The sequence below is a fragment of the Lytechinus variegatus genome, chromosome 5 (genome assembly GCF_018143015.1).
Source record: "Lytechinus variegatus isolate NC3 chromosome 5, Lvar_3.0, whole genome shotgun sequence".
NCBI classification, from domain to species: domain Eukaryota; kingdom Metazoa; phylum Echinodermata; class Echinoidea; order Temnopleuroida; family Toxopneustidae; genus Lytechinus; species Lytechinus variegatus.
The window spans coordinates 660,099-681,271 of NC_054744.1; the positions used below are offsets into that span (position 1 = coordinate 660,099).

At 37.9% G+C, this 21,173-nt stretch overlaps 1 protein-coding gene across 1 annotated transcript in view; it reads left to right on the plus strand.

The window, feature by feature from the left end:
* Window positions 1-17,306: 17,306 nt before the first annotated feature.
* LOC121415018 (coiled-coil domain-containing protein 87-like) overlaps window positions 17,307-21,173 on the plus strand; it is a gene marked incomplete at its 3' end in the record, with an annotated part of 48,649 nt that continues 44,782 nt past the window's right edge. The window contains 1 exon segment of the mRNA XM_041608060.1: window positions 17,307-17,543.

Here is a 21,173-nt window from a genome sequence, read left to right on the forward strand (position 1 = left end):
TGCACGCATGCGTGCGAACATGTATAATAGAGCTACCTGGCAAGCAGCCAAGCGGCCCCGCTAGCCAACGCATATGGGGGGGGGATAAATTATGACCAAATCTGGGGGAGGGGACTTCTTCGCCAAGATAAATACACATCCCGATATGGGTGGGGGGTGAATTAAACCAAATCAGGGGTGTCTTCTTTTTCCTCTCGATTGGTTCTGGGATGGAAACCATGATGGCGTGAGATTAATTTTTGCCACTGTTTTCCTTGGATCTTGGAATTTATGAAAGAAAGTTTTCGATCCCTTCATATTTTTCCTTTTCTCTCTCTTCTTTCTTTTTTATTTTCGTTCTCTTTTTTTCTTTTCTGTTTCTTTCTTTTCTTCTTTGCCTTTTTCTTTTCTTGTTTTTTTTATATTTTTTATATTTTTTACTCATTCCTCTTCCCTTTTAATTTGCTTTTGTTTTGATTGAAATTGAGATTTCATTCAGTATATATTTCTTTTCTGTTACATTGTACTATATCCTGTATGGCGGCAGGGAATTTTGATAGGGGTGGGGGAGCAAGACAATATGGATAAATCATTTCAATCAAGTAATATGACCGGCCTATAGAATAGCTCTCCTCTTTATGAACGCCGTCCGTGAGAAAGAATAATTAGGGCCTAAAAATAGAATTAGAATTTTGAAAATATCATTTGTAAAAAAAAGAGAGAGGAATAATTCATGATTGGAAGCAGCTATAGTAGCGTACGAATGGGTTCGGAGGGGGCTAAATTTGGACGTTGCAGACTGACCATATCAGGGTTTGCGGATGGGAATTTGATAGAGGTTGGGGGACCAAGACAACCAACAGTGAATTTATTTTGAGCAAAATATGGGGCATTGCAAGAAACTTGCAATCGAACGAAAATCAATTTCACACTCCAAAATCAATTGAAAGTCATACTTTTCATTGCAAACTTGCAACTGATTTATTGTTTCTTCCATCAAAAAATCCAAATTGATATGTTTTAGATAAAAGTAATGTATATAACCTGTAAATTTGCATCTTCGGATTAATTGCAAATATCTTTTTGGAACACTCCAGATATAGTTCTTTTCATAAAAAGCGGCCATAAATAAGCAAAATGATTATAAATTAAATAGAATAAAACTTTGAAAATAGAAATATGAAGAACGTAGTTTAAAATAAAAACGAACAGTATACCGTACGATAGAGGAGCTACATTTCTGCCGTTCAATTTTCACTACCAAGAAACAAAAAGCGAAAAGGAAACAAAGGGGAAAAGAGAGGATGGTGATGGATATTACTGAGACACCATTGAGTATATGGTATACCATTCACCATACCAATCATACGATTATAGTGGCACATACTACTGAAACACTATTGAATATCACTGAGACACCATTGTATACCACTGACACACCATTGGGTGTATGGTATACCATTCATCATACCATTACAGGCACATACTACTGAGCACCATTGAATACCACTGAGACACCATTGGGTGTATGGTATACCATTCATCATACCAATCATACCATTATAGAGACACATACTACTGAGACACCATTGAATACCACTGAGACACCATTGTATACCACTGAGACACCATTGGGTGTATGGTATACCATTCATCATACCATTACAGGCACATACTACTGAGACACCATTGAATACCACTGAGACATCATTGTATACCACTGAGACACCATTCGGTATATGGTATACCATTCATCATACCAGTCGTACCATTATGGAGGCACATACTACTGAGACACCATTGAATACCACTGAGACACCACTGTATACCACTGAGACACCATTGGGTGTATGGTATACCATTCATCATACCATTACAGGCACATACTACTCATACACCATTGAATACCACTGAGACACCATTGGGTGTATGGTATACTATTTACCATACCAATCATACCATTACAAGCACATACCACTGATACACCATTGAATACCACTGAGACACCATTAGGTAAATGGTATATCATCCATCATACCAATCATACCATTACAAGCACATACCACTGAAACACCATTGAATACCACTGAGACACCATTGGGTGTGTGGTATACCATTCATCATACTAATCATACCATTAGACACATACCACTGAGACACCATTGGGTATATGGTATACCATTTACCATTAAATAAACTACCAATTACCATTAAGAACTTACCATTGAAACACCACTTAAATACCATTCGCGTACCATTTACCATTCAGATCACCATTCAACTACCATTCGGCACCATTCAAATACCATTGGCGATTTTTATAAGGGTACCACTAGGGATAGAGGGAGTCTCTTGAATGCTATCCTCATACCCATCTATAACTGAAGCTGCAACAACTACCTCTAAAGCTCCAGCAGAAGTGATATCTTCCTCAGACTTGTCAACAGACAAAGGAACATCGGGCTTTTCTGCCCGGTCAATGTATCTCTTTCAGAGATTAGCATGAAAGGTTTTCCCCTTTCCGTTCATGTCGAGACGATAATCAAGATCACTCAATTTATGGACTACCTTGAAAGGACCCTTCTATTGTAATAGCAATTTGTTGTGATCTGATGGGAGGAGAAGCAGAACCTTATCTCCGGCAACAAACTTCCTAACCCTACTCTGTATTTCGCGAGGTTGACTTACTTAACTCTTCCTGTGCTACTTCCATGGTACTCTCAAGCCTATCCTTAAGATCAATAATGTACTGATATGTAGTCTTCAATTTAGAATCATTTGCCTGACCACTCCAAAGTTCCTTAAGTATCTCAAGAGGACCTCGAACCTGTCTACCATACAAGAGTCCGAAAGGCGAGAAGCTAAGTGAAGCCTGAGGGGCTGCTCTGTACGCAAACAGAACAGGTGCCAAGTATCGGTCCCAATCACTTGGACGGTCTGCACATACTCTCTTCAAGATCTGCTTAAGTGTTTGATTAAACCTCTCAACTGACCCGTCACAAGCGGGGTGGTAGGGTGTTGTTGTTAATTGTCGAATCGACAATAACCTCCCTACTTCTCGCATCATCTCCGAGGTAAATTGGGTACCACGATCCGATAGAATCTCTTTGGGAACCCCAACTCTACAAAAGACCTCTACCGTAGCTTCAGCTACCTTACTAGTCTCAATGTTTGCCAACGCAACCGCCTCAGGATAGCAGGTTGCATAATCTACTATCGTGAGAATATACATGTTCTTTCTAGCAGTTACTGGTTTAATTGGGCCTACCAAATCGACAGCTACTCTAAGAAAAGGAACATCTATCACAGGCATCTTGCCTAAAGGGACCTAAGAAATTCTGCCCTTGGGGACTGTTCGCTGACAGATATTGCAAGACCTACAATACCGAGTAATATCTGCTTGGACACCAGGCCAATAGAAATTAGCTAAAACCTTATCAGTTACTTTCTTTACACCTTGGTGACCCCCCATTATACTCTCATTATCTGCCTAACTTCATTACAACTAAACACAGACTTTCGTTGAAAAACCCTGTGTAACAATCCACCATCAAAGACAAAATATGAACTATGTCCTGAAATTTCACAAACTTTACTATTCAATCTAGCATACTCCATTGCTTTCTTTAGCGTTGTGTCAGCCATCTGAGCCTCTGTGATGTCTTCTGAAGAAACATCAGGTATGGCTGACGGTATGGCCGTGGCCGCTGAGCTTCACGAACTTGAGCTCGAGTCTGAACTGCCATGTTTACATTGTCATGCGACTTGCATGGTTGACCAGGTTTCCAATCTGGAATTGGATCCTTTGCTGGACTCACATTGTCAATTTCACCAAGAACTACGTCAAATACGGGCGTCTCTACGCACAAAGCTTCTACCTTGCCAACAAACCAAGGAGAATTACAATTTTGACCCTAGCTATTGGGAACTTCCTGATTGTTTGGTCAATTAAGACACACCACTTAGACTGACCAGTAAACTGTTCTGGCAATACCAGTGACTTCTTCACGATTACACCTGAACAGCCTGTATCCCTAAGGACACTCACATCATGTGATTCAAATTTCCTATTCCTTACTGGAAGCATACCATGCCAACGACGTTTACAAGTAGCACACATACTAGTGACTTCCCTATGCTTTTCTATCTCTAGAATTTCTGAAGAAGGAGATTCAATATACTCAACAGAAGACACTAAGAACTCTCCTTACTCTACACTATCAGTAATCTGAGTTTCCCGAGACCCAGAAGAACTACAAGTGGGACAACTACCTGATGTCTGTTTCCCTACTAAATCTTCTTGAGTTTCTCTTAAATGATTCTTTTGGTTTCTACGCTTACCTATTGGTGGCATCGGAGAACTAACTAAACTCGCACCTTGGAGTCTTACATTACAATCTTGCGCAAAATGACCCATTTTGTTACAAACAAAGCATGGACCCTTCTTACTATGGCCTGATTGTTCACCCTTAGTCTTGTTCTCAGCAATTGGCGCATTGGATACCGCAGTACTACCCTTAGGTTTACTCTCATGGTTCAAGGGGGAATTCTTTTTAGGTATACTCCAAAATGACCCCCATGTGCCTCAACAAATGTATCTGCCAGACCTGCCATCTCATCTGCAGATTTTGGTTTTCTCTCTTTTAGAAATAACGCTAGTGCTTGACCTCCTTTCTCTTAGACTTGCTGTATTAGAAGTAATTGTACAATACCATCATATGAGCGCTGAGTTTCAGACAATTCTATCCACTTATCTAGATAATGGGACAACCTTATAACAAACTGACTTATAGGAGTCTCTCCTACCTCGGGAATAGAAAATCTGAACTTCTTACGGAAATCATCTGCCGTGAGTTCAAATCTCTTCAACAAAGCATCCTTCAGTGTTGCAAAATCTTTTGCCTGAGCAGCTGACAACCTTGAGTACACATCTAACGACTTACCACGAAGTAAAGCACTAAGACTTATGGCCCAGCTAGTCTGCTGATGCCAACCCTGATTTTCAGCATAACGTTCAAATCTATTAAGATACGCATCCATACTATACTTTCCTTCCGTGAAAGGAGGGAGTTTAGGAAGGGGCCAAAGAATGAAGGTCGCCGTCACCACTTCCTACTTCAGAACGACTCTGGATACGAGCTAATTCAAGTTTCTTATCTCATAACATTCCCTCTTGTTTTTGTTACTCAATCTGTTGTTGCTTTTCTTCCCTGGCTGCATGTCGCTCATCTCGAGCTAATTTTTCTCTCTGTTCGACAAATGACAAAAGGTCTTGACCTGTAAACCCTAACTCTCTCCCAAACTCAAACAAATTTGAATCCATGGTTGATCCTAAACTGTTAGAAATAGATATGTTAGGTTAACAGACTCTTTGTTTAGAATTTGCTTTCTCTTACCAATTTCCCAATGTCACTTGCTTGTGCCAGAAGCTTGCAACCACAGTCTCCTCGAACCATCACAAATGTCACTGATCTGAAATACCTAATCAGGACAAAACAAATAAACACATCCCATGAACATACATGTTACACTCGCTAATTCCAACATCAATAAGCCTTGAAAATTTATAAGAATATTACAGTTAACCATTTCCCTTCAACATGAATAATCCTTGACTTTAACTAGGAATTTTACACCTCCCGGACAAGCCCCCTCCCCCTGTCTTTTCTTGGCATACATTCATGATCTTCCCAATCCCGAATCCCAATACAGTGTAATCGAATTTAACGCTTTTTGCGGATGATTGTCACGAGCGAAACTGCTCTAATCAACTTATTAATCTACAGGCTACTTATCCACCCTGAATAAAAGACCAAAGGATATTCAAGAAATAAATGACTTTAACAGACTTGCAAAATGCATTTCCTTCACCGGAGGTATCACATGAAATATTAATAATTTGCAAAACAAGGTTTTTATAAATGACATAGAATTGGACGACTTTAAATAGCAAAATACAACTTCGTTCATTTTAGTAAGGATAATTATATTCACTTTAAAGAATGGAGTAAGATAAGAAATATGTCATTTGGTGACAAAATGAGCAGAATATATATATGTAAATCTATGTTTCTTTTTGAAAACAGACATGCCATATTAAGCATAAGATTTGTATAAACATTAAAAACATATAAACCAAACATTACTTACAATTCGGCATTGAGTAAAGAGGAACCTGCCCGCACTGGGTCGGGTGGCACACGCCCTTTTCCTTGGGTACGAAAACACCCCAAATCGGACCTTCTTCTCCAAAATCAAAAGTGAGAGTGAGCTGGCTTTGCTTTTCTTGCCAGCACACCAAACAGAAATATGTAACACAAAGAGTCTGTAATCCTATACACCTGTTAACCTATAGTCTACTTATTATGACAACCCAGCCTGTTGAAATACCAGGCAACCTATCATGCCTACAGTTTAGTTACTAAAGCTGGTATCTCACTGGGCTTGAAACTAGTTCGCGGCTACAAATTTTGCTAGTTGCAGAGACGTCTCCGCGACATCTCTGAGACGTTTACTTTATGTTAATAATACTATCAACCAATCTAATATCATTATATACATTAACATTGCCTCTATAAATTCAGAATACTTCTTTTGTAATAAATTTGTATTAGAAAAAAAGACATGTTGCCACATAACTGAAGAGCTTGTCGTATACGAGTATACTGACTGTACCACCTTCCATCCTTAACTACTATTTTAGCGCTAATCTTATCTATTAGTAGAAAACCCTTATCACCCATTAAATCCCCCACAACCAAAATATCAGAGTTTATCCAATTCATGTAAAATAATTTTTTCCCTTTGTATAAGATATCTTTATTTAGCCAAATCATTTCTTTGTGATAACTATGCTGTATATCTGCTTGAAAACATTTCTTGAATAGTTATACCTTTTTAAAGGACAAGTCCACCCCAACAAAAACTTGATTTGAATAAAAAGAGAAAAAATCAACAAGCATAGCACTGAAAATTTCATCAAAATCGGATGTAAAATAATAATTTCGCTTCATTTCAGAAAAAAGTTATATGCACATCTCGGTCGGTACGCAAATGAGGGAACTGATGACATCACTCACTATTTCTTTTGTATTTTATTATATGAAATATGAAATATTTTGATTTTCTCGTTATTGTCATGTGAAATGAAGTTTCATTCCTCCCTGAACACGTGGAATTCCATTATCTTAACATTTTGTGTTTCAGGCAAGGAGGTCCTAATCATCAAATTCGTAAAAATTGAAATGTTGTATAATTCAAACAAAAAACAAAAGAAATAGTGAGTGAGTGACATCATCGACTCTCTCATTTTGATGTAACTGGCTCGTTCATGTAACTATTTTGTTAAAAATAAACGAAACTTTGAAATGTCATAACTTTCTTATTTTACATCCGATTTTGATAAAAATTTCAGCATTGTGCTTGTCTGATTTTTCTCTATTGATTCAAATCAACATTTATCTGAGGTGGACTTGACCTTCAATAAGAAAATTGTTGATATCAAGCGATAATAGAAATAAAGTATCCTGTTTTCCAAAAAAAAATTGTTCTTAATATCATATTTACAATTCATAATAACTTTTATACCACCCAGTTGCTGGAACTAGTAATCAAACATACATTTACATCCAGGGTTTAACTCATCACTCAAATATTTACAAAGCCAAAATGAATTAAACGGCGCAACTTTTGTTTCAACATCTAACATATTTAGGCCACCTTCCTCTATTGTGCTTACCACATTAGCCTTTGCGGGTCATCCGTTCCATAAGAAATCAAAAAAGTAATTTATCGAGCTCCTTTACTTTTTCTTAAGGACAAGAAAGAACTTGTGTTGTATAAATTATTTCGACAAATTCAACGATATTAATATTAAAATTTTCCCTCTTAACTGGTAAGGTTTCTCTGTTTCCATATTTGTAACAACTGTTTGATTTTTAATATTCTTTGTTCAGATCAATTCATTTCTAGACTTAAATGCTTCTTTTTGCAAAAATAAATACCAAGAGACTTAACATAAGCGTCCTCCCATAATATATTTCCAATGTTATTTGTCGAATTATTTTTTCCCAGCCAAATAGATTTGGTTTTGTTTTCATTTAAATGAATTCCAGAATATGTTTCAAAGTTTCTAATGATATTAACAGCTGTATTGCCTGATTTAACTGTCCTAACAAATAATATCATGATTATCATCTACTAACTGCAGTATCTTAAAAGTATTCTTATTTTCATGTTTGTAACCAGTACTCCAACATATGATATTATTATTTTGTCTTATCTGATTTGCAAGGGTTTCAGTGCAAAGTATAAATATTAATGCGGATAAGGGACAGTCCTGTCTTATACGCCGCGATGGGTTTATATCTATTGTTAACCATATTCGTTAATATATTAAGATGGGGATCATTATATGTAACTGAAATCCATTTCATAAAACTTTTTTTAAATCATATATATTTAAACAAGCATCAATAAACTTCCATTCCAACGAATGCTTTCCGAAAATCAGCAAATATAATTGCACCATCGGTTTTGTTAAACATGCTATAAACTATAACATCCTGGATTATTCTGGCATTATAAATACCACACCTGCCCTTGATATACCCTTCTTTATCTTCATCAATTAAATGAGTTAAAAACCTTATGGAGTCTGTTTGATAGTACTGTAGCAAGTGTTTTGTAATCAGTATTAAGTAATGTAATTGATCGCCAGTTACCTAATTCCATCGAGTCTCCACCTTTAAATAACAAAGTTGCAACACCCTTTCTCTGCAACAAAAAAAAACTAAGCTTACCTTTGCTATAACGTTCATTTAAACTATTTACAACAAGATCTTGTATATCAACCCAAAATTCCCTAAAAAACTCTACTGTTAATCCGTCGATACCGGGTGTTTTATTGAGACTCATTCCCTTTAACGCATTTGTGGAATCTTTAATTGAGATCAGCCCCCCGCATTCTTCGGCTTCACTACCAGATAAATGAGGATGATTTATTTCTTTAAGATATGCTTCATTCAACAACAGATCGGGATTTTGTGTTGTGTATATAATGAAGGATAAAACTTTCCTACTGACTTTCATTTTGCCCCTATCAGTTACTATTTTCTTTCCTATCTTTATCCCTGATATATATATTTTGTACTATTCCTATGTTCTAAATTCAAAAAGTATGAAATATTGCTCTCACTTTCTTCAAGATGTGTAACTCTAGACCTAACTTTTGCACCATCGCATTGCTTTTTGTAATACATATTCTTCTATCTCCGAATTACCTGCACAAAGTTACACATGTAAACATTCTAATTCTTTTTCCAATGAAGTTAATTCTTTCTTCTCGGCTTTCCCAAGCGTCTTAGAAACAGATATAGTATAATCTTTGATTCTCAACTTCCATAGGTCCCAAATATAATGAGGATCACATTCTGCTTTAAATTCATTTTTAGTATGAGTGATAGAATGAGTATGGAGCGTTGTGGCCCAGAGGATAAGTCTTCGGACGTAGAAACAGAGGGTCGTGGGTTCGAATCCCAGCCATGGTGTAATTTCCTTCAGCAAGAAACTGATCCACAATGTGCTGCACTCAACCCAGGTGAGGTAAATGGGTACCGGTAGGAGGTAATTCCTTAAAAAGCTGTGTGCGCAATGAACGCCTCGCTTATATAGCCGGGTAATATAGGAGCGCCTTGAGCACCTAACAAGGTGGATATGTGCGCAATAAAAATACCCTATATTATTATTACTATTATTATTATTATTATTACTATAACATTAATAACACCAGTTTTATAATCGCCATTTTTCAGGAGTGAATTTTTCATTTTCCAGTATGAAGAGCCACGGGCAGCATTACGTGATGAATGTATTGTCATAGTAATAGCACAATGGTCTGGATACATTGCGACCGGTTTTATGGACATATTATAAATGTATACAAACTCATTTTGAACTAGCCAGTAATCTATCCTTGATGACATATTCAGATGATTACTTCAATATGTATATTGTTTTTTTGTTTCTGTTAATTTTTCTCCATACATCAACCATCTTAATTTTTTTTTAACAAAATGCATATATATCCATTTGGTTTCTTATACAGTGCGTATCAAAAAAAAGTTTACACTTCGAAAAAATCCTGTAAAATTATATATTTGTAATATTCTGATGATTTTTCCACATTTTAGCATTGGTACAGATCCATTTAAGCAAATGACGATATAACTGTCGAAAAATTTTGCCGCTTGAGTGAGCACCACTTACTTTTGAAAAGTTGGTGAAAAATGATTTGCGCAGAACTTTGAAATAGTTATGCGAATAAAAGTAGACCTTAATCATGAAGAACACGTGGAATTTAGCTAGTAAACTTGATTTGAAGATATCTTTTACCTTTTTAAACTTGTTTCCTTGCCAAAAACACTTCGAAGAGTGCATTGCGCCCCACCCCACTCCCCTACACACCGAGTCCATCGTGACGATATTTGCTTTACACTGAGCTGTGATTTACATGAAATGGCTTAGGCTTGATTTTCATATTGTTAATCATTGCCAAGCTTGGGAAAAGTGTGGAGAAACAAGTATTAAATGAAAAATGAAATGTAAAGCCACTTTAAATGATAAAAATTTAGTGAAAAGTGCTGGAGATGGCTGATATAAACTTTTGTTCAGATTCAGTTATGTCCTCAGATCCAGCTGGCACAAAAAGGGTAAAGGTTGTGCTTACTTGGTGTTAAAATTTCAAATTTGGGCGGCAAAATTGTTACAAAATGCTTGAATGTATCTGTTTTATTTCAATTGGCTAAAAGTGCTAGGGAAATTCATGAGAAATGCTTCGCAGGGTAAGTTTGATTTCGCCCTTTCCTTTTGACACCGCGTGAAAACAAGCATTTCTGCGCAAACAGATTTCTGCGAGCTTTACAAAAATGGACAGTGCTCACTCAAGTGTAACATTCTGTCAAAACTTTTACTTTCATTTGATAGATGAGACCCAAACCCATAATTATATGTGAAAAAATTACCCACATGTTGCATATTTTTGAATTCCCAGGGCATTTTCAAAGTGTAAACTTTTTTTTGATACGCACTGTATATTGTTTTATTACCTATCACGTCAACACTTGGATCGTTAACACAATTGCAATCACCTCCTATGATTAAAACATCTGTGAACCAGTAGTCTTACAATCATAATTACGCAATTTTTTTTCCAATTTAAGAAAAATATTCTTTATTCTTCTTCTCTGTCGGAGCATAAATATTGACCAAACATACATTTTTGTCATTTACTTTAGTATCTGTAATCAAAATCCTTCCGTCGTCTGAAGAGTAAATCAAATTAACATGTATTTGGGTATTCTTTTTTCAATAAAATTGAAACAACTCTGCTATGATTGCTTCCATATGAATTGAAAGTTGTTCCACTCCAGTCTCTTTTAACAATGTTCTTTAGATCTTCCGTGAAAAAAGTTTCCTGTAAGAATGCAACATCCGTATTTTTCTTCTCCAAAGAAAGAAATAATACATTTCTATTTTCTTTATTGCCTGTTGGAGCTCATAGAATATTCTTGGTTCTAGCAAGATATGAATGATGCAATGGAAATTTCGTTTGTAAACAATTTTTTCAAGTATTTTGGATATGCAGGGTTGAATGAAATGGAACGGTAGTTAGAGATTTGGCAAGGGTCTCTTTTTTGTAAATAGGAATTATTTTTGCAATTTTTAGTTGATCCCGGAAAATTCCATTTGAGAGAGATAAATTGAAAATATATCAAAGCGGAGAAGCTAAAAAAATGAATTATTTCTTTAAGTAAGCATACACTGATAACGCCATGGCCACTGGATTTAGTAGATTTAAAAGACCGAACAATTTCTATGATATCCTGAGTATTGATGGGGTTAAAAAATAAAGAATTTTGTGTTTGTTAGATACTTTGATTTGTATTGCCGCTACATGTAAGCTGCGCGGATAACCGGTATCCGGCCTCTTGGCCGTGTTGTTAATAAACCACACACTCCCTCTCAATACTCTGTCTGGTAAATTATCTTTTATCTCAATAAGACTGGCGTGGTGGCAGCTTGTGGTCTGAACCTAAGGCCCTAAGGTGATCCTACCAACAGTCCGATAATTCTTACTCTATACAAGGGGCCAGGCGCTCCGTTAGACTAACGGTGATAGGTTTGAGTTCTTTTGCATTTTGAGTATGTAGTCCCTTCAACTTAAATTCATGTGCAGTATGAATAGTTGCTCGGAGATACATGTGGGCGTGTCCGCGGCCAAGGGCACCGCCTCGCGAGAGGGCGTGGCGGTTAATAGCAGAATGGAGCGATGCTCCAATCCTTGTAACACAGTCACATCCCCTTATTTCCATGCGTTGTGTGGTTTTGATGATAATTATGAACAGAAAGAAGTGATAATAGAGATTAGGAGTGCATGTGAGGTGAATCAATGGCAGAGATATTGGGATTGGAGATATTAATGATGATGATTGAAGTTGATTACATTGAAAAATCTAAATATGTCAACAAGAATGATATCATTGGCCTCACTGATTTCACACTGTTCCGTGATGGCCTAGAGTTGTATTTTGATGGTTTGGTTGTAGAGGACGATGCCTTGAGGAATGTTGGAATTATTGCTGGTGTCCCATTTATGGAAGCAAACGACATCTTCATTAGACCATCAAGGCACCTCATTACATTCAGCGATGAGTCTTTTTTAATCTATGGTAACTCGAGTAATGTCATGAGTGAGAAACCTTCGCCATGTGATAACGGTAGTGTAATTCGGTCTACTCATGAAGAGATTGGTGGTGATGTTGATCTAATGCATGTGGTGTCTAGGCCAGCACCCATTGCCATAGTTACAGGGAATAATAATCTTGGTGTCCTCTCAGACGAGAGTCGGTCTGAGTTGGTTGTGTACAATGAGCTCTTGCCATCAAGCAAGCAGTCCAAGCGTATTGACTCAATTGAGGTAGATCTGTCCTCCCGGTCCGGGTCTGAACATTCTGACTCTTGTGTCAAGTCGAGTAAGGGTAGCGAGAATCAACCCTCTCTCAAGAATCTAAGTGAAGTTGTTAACATGACCACATCAAATGAAATAGTTGAGCATAAACCTACATTCGATCTTGTGCCCGATTTGACTGACAATTTTCATTTGCCTGTGTTGACAGCTAAGTCTAGTTTGTTAGTTCCCGATTCAACTGACGAATTATTAGTGCGGTTGCCCGAGACGTTTGATGATCTACGCTCACCCGTTCTAACCAGTGAGTTGCGCATGCCCGATTCGATCATTTCGCTGCGCTCGCCCGATTCGGTTATCGATCAGTCAAACTTGCCCGATTCGGATTCACTAAAAAAAACCGTGCTCGTTCGTTTCGCTCCATAAAGATTGTGTCCGTGAGTTGGAATCGAACACCACAACATCTACACGCCCTCCTTGTCATCCACACATCACACCTATTCATGACACCTCACAATCCTCTCACAATCCTCTCATGATCCTGATATCAGTACACAGATCTTTCAGTCACATGACCAACCACACACTGATAGACCATGTTTTATTCAGGCCATCGTTCACACCATCGAGATGACGGATGTCCACCCTTGTCGCTACCTACCAGATCCAGTTGACACCTATGGCAACTGAGGTTAGAATCCATGGCCCACCCTTGGCGACCCATGTAGCCTTTGGTACCCCTTCAACGAAGAAAGCCAGTGGTACCCATGATCCGCCCTGTCCTCCTTCAGTGACCAGTGGTACCTATGATTAGGGTCCTCCATCAGTGTCCCGAGGTGCCCATGATCACGGTTCTTCGTCAGCAACAATAGTCCGCGTTGCCCATGATCACGGTTCTTCATCTGTGACAGACGTCTGTGGTGCCCATGACCATGGTTTGCCGGCTTCAAGAGCCCACGGTTCCTTTGACGCTGACCCCCAGATGACAACTAGCGCCACCAGCGATACTCTTCGGGTTGAAGCCAGCAGTATCCCTGACTCCCCAGTGTCCCTTGCTGATGATGGCATACCCACGTTACTGGCTCCTACTCCATCTGCCATTCCTGAACTGATTAGTCCCACATCCATCCCTCCTGACACCCCTGCCTGTTTGAGTAATGTCCCTTTGACCCTGTCTCACAAGGATGTTAGTCCCCCTAGTCTTCCCCACTCCATAGGTTCCGGTCTCTACACAGCACCCCATGCTTTTCAGTTAGGTGTACGCCCTAACCCCACTGTCATGACTGTACCGGATGATGACTGCCAGAGCAAGCCTTGCCTGTTCACCACAACACATGATCACCCTCCTGATCACAGTACCCTTGACTCTCAGTCCCCCTATCCCATGATATATGTTCATTGACCATGTATTTCACATGTTTTATGGTTTTATATATTATATATGTATGTTTATTTTTTGTCACGTTACATTGCATTAAACTGATGTTTACCCTTTTGTAATGTATCTTTATTTGACAATGTTGCTTATGATTGCTTTCATGTACAATGTTTTAACATTTTATTATTCTTCGTCATTTACTTGGCAAAGTTATGAGCGAAAACCTGGAGTTCACAATTGATATAGGGTTTTGTTTGTTTGCAGTGTTAGGACTTGACTTTTGCTTTGTTCGTTGTTGTGCGATTGAGTAATAGTGACATTTGCATTGTTTGTTGATGCGAGATTGAATATGGTTGATATTCGCTTGTGTTTTTTTTATAAAGAAGTTGGTTCAACAAATGTGCTAGGTACAGGATTGTTAAGGTACACTTGCATGATTGTTTTAGAGAAGTATGAAAGATGCAAGACTGTTCCATGGTGCAGGTGTCAATGCTCATTGATGTTGTTTCCTATGATGTGATCCCAAGGATGTGATGTAATTTGGATACATGTAATGGTAGAATGAGGACAATATGGCAAGGGATGAAGAGATAACTGCTTGAGTTGTACGAGTATTGGACTTAAATGAAAAGCTCTTGTTGAATTGAGTGGTGTCAGAACTCTTGTTTGCATTCCATGTACACTGTATTATGCTCATTATACATTTTAATTATGTGCATTACTGTTTTAATCGTTTACTACAGACAGGTGATTATTAATACAGTACCATATTCTTACGATTGAATATGGTGCTAATTTGTAACAATGTTTTGATTGTTTTTTTAGCAAGTGATTATTGCTGTATACCCCTTTTATTTTTTTTTTATTTTGAGCTGTTCACACAAAATAATTGTTTATCATTGTGTATATTATGGATTTGGTGATGTTTGTTATTATTAAGGAGATATGAACACTGTACCTAATCATATCCCACTTAAGTTTGCTGATTGTAGATTGATTGTATTAAAAGTTACAATGCATCAATTTAATTTACTTAGAAGTTTCTGTTTGTATGTCAATTGATAAACAGTTTAAATTATTATTTGTAGAGGCTTTTTAAGTGTTTTGAAAATTACTTTCTGTCATACTGTAGGCCAATCATTGGTTGGAGTTTGATACTGCTTTTTTATTTATCTTTGAGCATTATTTGATAATGTTACTTTTGTTGTGTATTTTTTTAAAAAAATAACTCACATGGTTCTCTCAATGGAGGTGAACTTCTTTTTAAACGATTGATAGATGTTTTTTACTTAACGTCTTTTCAAATTATTGATGTTTTTTCATATTCTTATAACCCAGAATTTATTGTAAGAATATTTTCGATAATTCCTGACTTTATGGGAACTATTGTAAAATGTATGGAGAGCTAGACATGATTCTTTTTTTCATTGGACATTGAGGAGGTGAAGTTAAATTCAAACGATTGTTATGTTTTTCTGTTTTTGCTTAATAATGAAGATTGTTAAAGTGTACTTTAGGATAATTGCTGAAGTTTCCGAGAATTTGCAAAGTATGCAAAAATATATAGACATGATCTATATTAAAAAAAAGAAACATTTTACTTGTGTCTAGTTGGTAGATGGTCAGTGTTCGAAGGCAATTTAATTGTGTTAGTTTATAGTTTTATGCTGTAAAGTAAAATGTAAAGCAATTAAGATTTGTTTGACTTACTGATATAATGTTGAGGGATAGTTGGTCCCTCATTGACTCTTGTTTTGTTAGAGTTTGTAGAGAGTTATTAAGGGTTTAGTACTTGTTATATAACTTTGATAGTTACTTAGAAAAAGGGAAAGACGAAAATAGGAAAGAAGAAAAATGAGTCACGCCATGGTGTTTGTTAGATACTTTGATTTGTATTGCCGCTACATGTAAGCTGCGCGGATAACCGGTATCCGGCCTCTTGGCCGTGTTGTTAATAAACCACACACTCCCACTCAATACTCTGTCTGGTAAATTATCTTTTATCTTAATAAGACTGGCGTAATATGTAGAAAAGTCATATGATTGGCATTAGTTGCAAGGTTAGGACCAAAAAAAAAAGAATTAAATAAAAATGGCACGCTTTTGTACATGATATACCTAAATGTATTTGATTGATTCGTAACTGACTCCATTTCTACTCTTATTTTACTTAAAAATGAAAAAAAACCCTGTGATTTTCCAAGGGGTATTAATACTTCTGAGCACAATATTTATTGTAACTAATTGAAACTAGTGTGGAGCATACTGTCTATTCCCTTGGATTGATTAACAGGCATAGTCCTACAAGCATCGTTGGATAAAAGTAAAGTAAAGTAAAGAGTGTTCCTGCATGGGACTTATACCAGGTGAAAGGGTAGTATCTAGGCTTTTAGAAAACGCCAACCACTCTTCCTAATATACGTCATTCGATATATTTTATATGATTATTTTGGACTACATAACGGTTACGCCTGCAAAAAGAAACTATATCCTGAGCTCCCCCAACAAAAAAAAAAGGAAAGAAAAAAAATACTCACTGAAGAGAAAATTTATGTCCGTCATCTCTCCCTCCCAAACACACACACCATTAACTCCAATTGATGGGCCATGGTCTGGGTGTTTTGATTTGTTTTTATCCAAGTTTCATCGTGGGCATAAAGATAAAAAAAAACCCCGGAAAATCACCTCTTTCTCACGTTGTCATCCATGCGCGCCCCTCATCGATCCGGCTCGCTAATCAGCATTGTGAGTTTTATCATTATTATTATTACTAATGCTTAATCGATGTTTATAAGTTTTTTTTTGTTCCAACTTCAATAGATAATCATTTACTCTTGATACCGATATTTATTCATATAATTTCAATTTCAGTTCGTGCTTTTGTAAACGCGGTACACAAAATCTATTGATTTATAAATATCCACTGATCTCTCAGTGTAAATGTCTGTTTATAGTCCGCTATCTTCAAAATCCTTATTGGTCGATAACTCCAGCGCGATATATACCCGAAGCGGAGGGCGCCGGTGGAGCTAGCTAGCTACCATGGCCGCGACGCTCTTGGGTAACGTAGCAACGGGAGTTGTATAATTAGAGAGCCCGGCCCAGTCATTGGCTTGCTTCCCGTTTTCTAAGACTAAATGAGGTCGTTTTCCTTGGTGAAACATCATACTTGCCGTCATTTAGTTTCTTACAAGTCCATAGGGATCTATTTCATTAATCACAGTAAGTTTTGATTACGAATGAATACCGTTCGGATTCATTGGCAGCCGGTGTTGTGTGACTGTGAGTACCGTAAGGGCACTAGTATTCAACCCGTTTGGAGGGTTTCATCAAATATATAGAAACATAGAATTTACCTGAATTTCAGACCCGTCTTATTTCTAAGAGCAAATGCTGGTTATTCTTTTTCCGTTATTTTTTTCTTCAACCAGTCAACTGTGTGCACGGGCGATCGAATTATACGGCGACGGTTTTTTGCACTAGTATTCAACCCGTCTGCACTAGTATTCAACCTAGCGATGAAAGATGGTCCTGTCTCTCAATCTGCCCTTGTCCCATCCGACTATGGACTAGACCATTTGAGATGAGACCAAACAGGGAATTAATCAAAGCCAGATACTTACATAGATCTTAATCTAATTTAGCAATATAAACCCTTTTGAGATTTGCTATCTATCCTCACTAGGTTGAATACTAGTGCAATTCAGTGCAAAAGGCCATCGGCGCATAATTCGATCCTACGCGCATACAGTCGACAGATTGATAAAGAAAATACCGACAACAGATTACCCTGGAAATAACAAAGGTATGAAATTAAGATAGTTTCCATATTTCTAAATATTTTTGGAAATGTGTCAAAATCTTTGAATTATGCCGGTTGAATACTAGTGCCCTTACGGTAGGCCTAGCCCTACCGTACCACCTTAACCCAGTGTCAGTGAGCGCCGGCTCGTTTCGCCGGCCGGCGCCCGGGAGCTCACCGTGTGTTTATGATGGGGTGACCATAATTTGCGCACATTTTGAAAATTATCATGAAGTTGATTTTCAATCCAAAATTTCTCACAGTTCACACAAAATTAATCAAAATCATGAATACCAAACTGAAGCCTTGAAGGCAGGGTTCCAAAGTCAAACTAGCTTGATGGAATTATTAATTAGGCCAAGGCAGCAGGAGGCCAGTTGATTTGCAATGCGTTAGGCCTATTGTATTGGGTTAAGAAAATTACTGCAGAACTTCCAACGTTTAAAGATATCGATTTTATTGTAGTCCCTGTTTCGCCATAATTATGTTGGTTATTTGATGAAAATTTGTTATTTAAATGTATTGACTATATTTTGTTCAATATTCTGAAATGCGGGACAAATAGGTGTCCCGGGAAGGGTTGTCAGGACGCCGGGACAAAGGATCAAAATACGGGACTATGATGATGTTGTAAATCGAATAAAAAATCAGATCGAAAATCGGATCGGCAGTTAAGCTTCTAAAATCGAAATCGAATCAGCGATGTTTAAAAACAAAGGAATAAATCAAAATTTTGTTTTGCATCTTCCTTACAAAGTCACAAAGACGAATGCATTGGAATGGAAGTCGCCAAAATGCGCGATCGTTTGAAACATGTTTGAAAAGGGTTTTGAGACTTTACTGCTTTACAATGAAATGAGTGATTTTTATTAGAAGGATAAACGACGCATCTTCCGAACAAAGACGCAACATAAAATGACGAAAATAAAATGAAAATAATTCTCATAGATCACATGTCAATAAACGATCGGCGGGACATCTTTTATAAGTACTTTTATGTGAGGTGCTAGCTATTTAGAATTATTGGAATGATCCCTTGATCTCGTACAATGTATGAGAGTCGCGCGATGATGTCTGTCAATAAGACAACGTTATTAAGTTCACGGCGGGGTCCGCTATCACCACGAGGTTGAAAAGAAGATCTATGTATATCATCATAAACGATGTAAGAGAGTAGCGCAGTGATCTCCGTCAATAATACGACTTAGTTAAGTTCACGGCGGGGTCCGCTATCACCACGAGGATGAAGAGAAGATGTCTTTCATCATAAAAGATGTAAGAGAGTAGCGCAGAGAAGTACATCAATAATACGACTTCATTAATGAGGTTCACGGCGGGGTCCGCTATCACCACGAGGTTGAAGAGTAGATGCATATCATCATAAACGATGTAAGAGATTAGCGGTGAGATGTCCATCAATAGTACGACTTTATTAAGTTCACGGCGGGGTCCGCTATCACCACGAGGTTGAAGAGAAGATGTCTATAACCATAAACGATGTAAGAGAGTAGCGCCGAGAAGTACATCAAAAATACGACTTTATTAAGTTCACGGCGGGGTCCGCTATCACCACAAGGTTGAAGATGTCTTTCATCATAAACGACGTAAGAGAGTAGCGCCGCGCCGAGATGTCCATCAATAATACAACTTTATTAAGTTCACGGCGGGGTCCGCTATCACCACGAGGTTGAAAAGAAGATGTATATCATTATAAAAGATGTAAGATAGTTACGCAACGAGCTCCGTCAATAATACGACTTTGTTAAGTTAACGGCGGGGTCCGCTATCACCACGAGGTTGAAGAGAAGATCTATGTATATCATCATAAATGATGTAAGAGAGTAGCGCAGTGATCTCCGTCAATAATACAACCTTTAAAACTTCACGGCGGCGTCCGCTATCCCCACGAGGTTGAAAAGAAGATGTTTATCATCATAAACGATGTAAGAGATTAGCGCCGAGATGTCCATCAATAATACGACTTTATTAAGTTCACGGCGGGGTCGGCTATCACCACGAGGTTGAAAAGAAGATGTATATCATCATAAATGATGCAAGAGAGTAGCGCAGTGATCTCCATCAATAATACAACCTTTAAAACTTCACGGCGGCATCCGCTATCACCACGAGGTTGAAGAGAAGATGTCTATCATAAACGATGTAAGAGAGTAGCGCAGTGATCTCCGTCAATAATATAACCTTTAAAAGTTCACGGCTGGGTCCGCTATCACCACGAGGTCGAAGAGAAGATGTCTATCACCATAAACGATGTAAGAGAGTAGCGCCGAGATGTACATCAATAATACAACTTTATTAAGTTCACGGCGGGGTCCGCTATCACCACGAGGTTGAAGATGTTTATCATCATAAACGATGTAAGAGAGTAGCGCAGTGATCTCCGTCAATAGTACGACTTTATGAATAAAGTTCACGGCGGGGTCCGCTATCACCACGAGGTTGAAAAGAAGATGTATATCATCATAAACGATGTAAGATAGTTACGCAACGAGCTCCGTCAATAATACCACTTCGTTAAGTTCATGGCGGGGTCCGCTATCACCAAGAGGTTGAAGAGAAGATGTGTTTCATCATAAACGACGTAAGAGAGTAGTGCAGTGATCTCCGTCAGTAATACAACCTTTAAAACTTCATGGCGGCATCCGCTATCACCACGAGGTTGAAAAGAAGATGTTTATCATCATAAACGATGTAAGAGATTAGCGCCGAGATGTCCATCAATAATACGACTTTATTAAGTTCACGGCGGGGTCGGCTACCACCACAAGGTTGAAAAGAAGATGTCTATCATCATAAACGATGTAAGAGAGTAGCGCAGTGATCTCCGTCAATAATATAACCTTTAAAAGTTCACGGCTGGGTCCGCTATCACCACGAGGTTGAAGAGAAGATGTCTATCACCATAAACGATGTAAGAGAGTAGCGCCGAGATGTACATCAATAATACAACTTTATTAAGTTCACGGCGGGGTCCGCTATCACCACGAGGTTGAAGATGTCTATCATCATAAACGATGTAAGAGAGTAGCGCA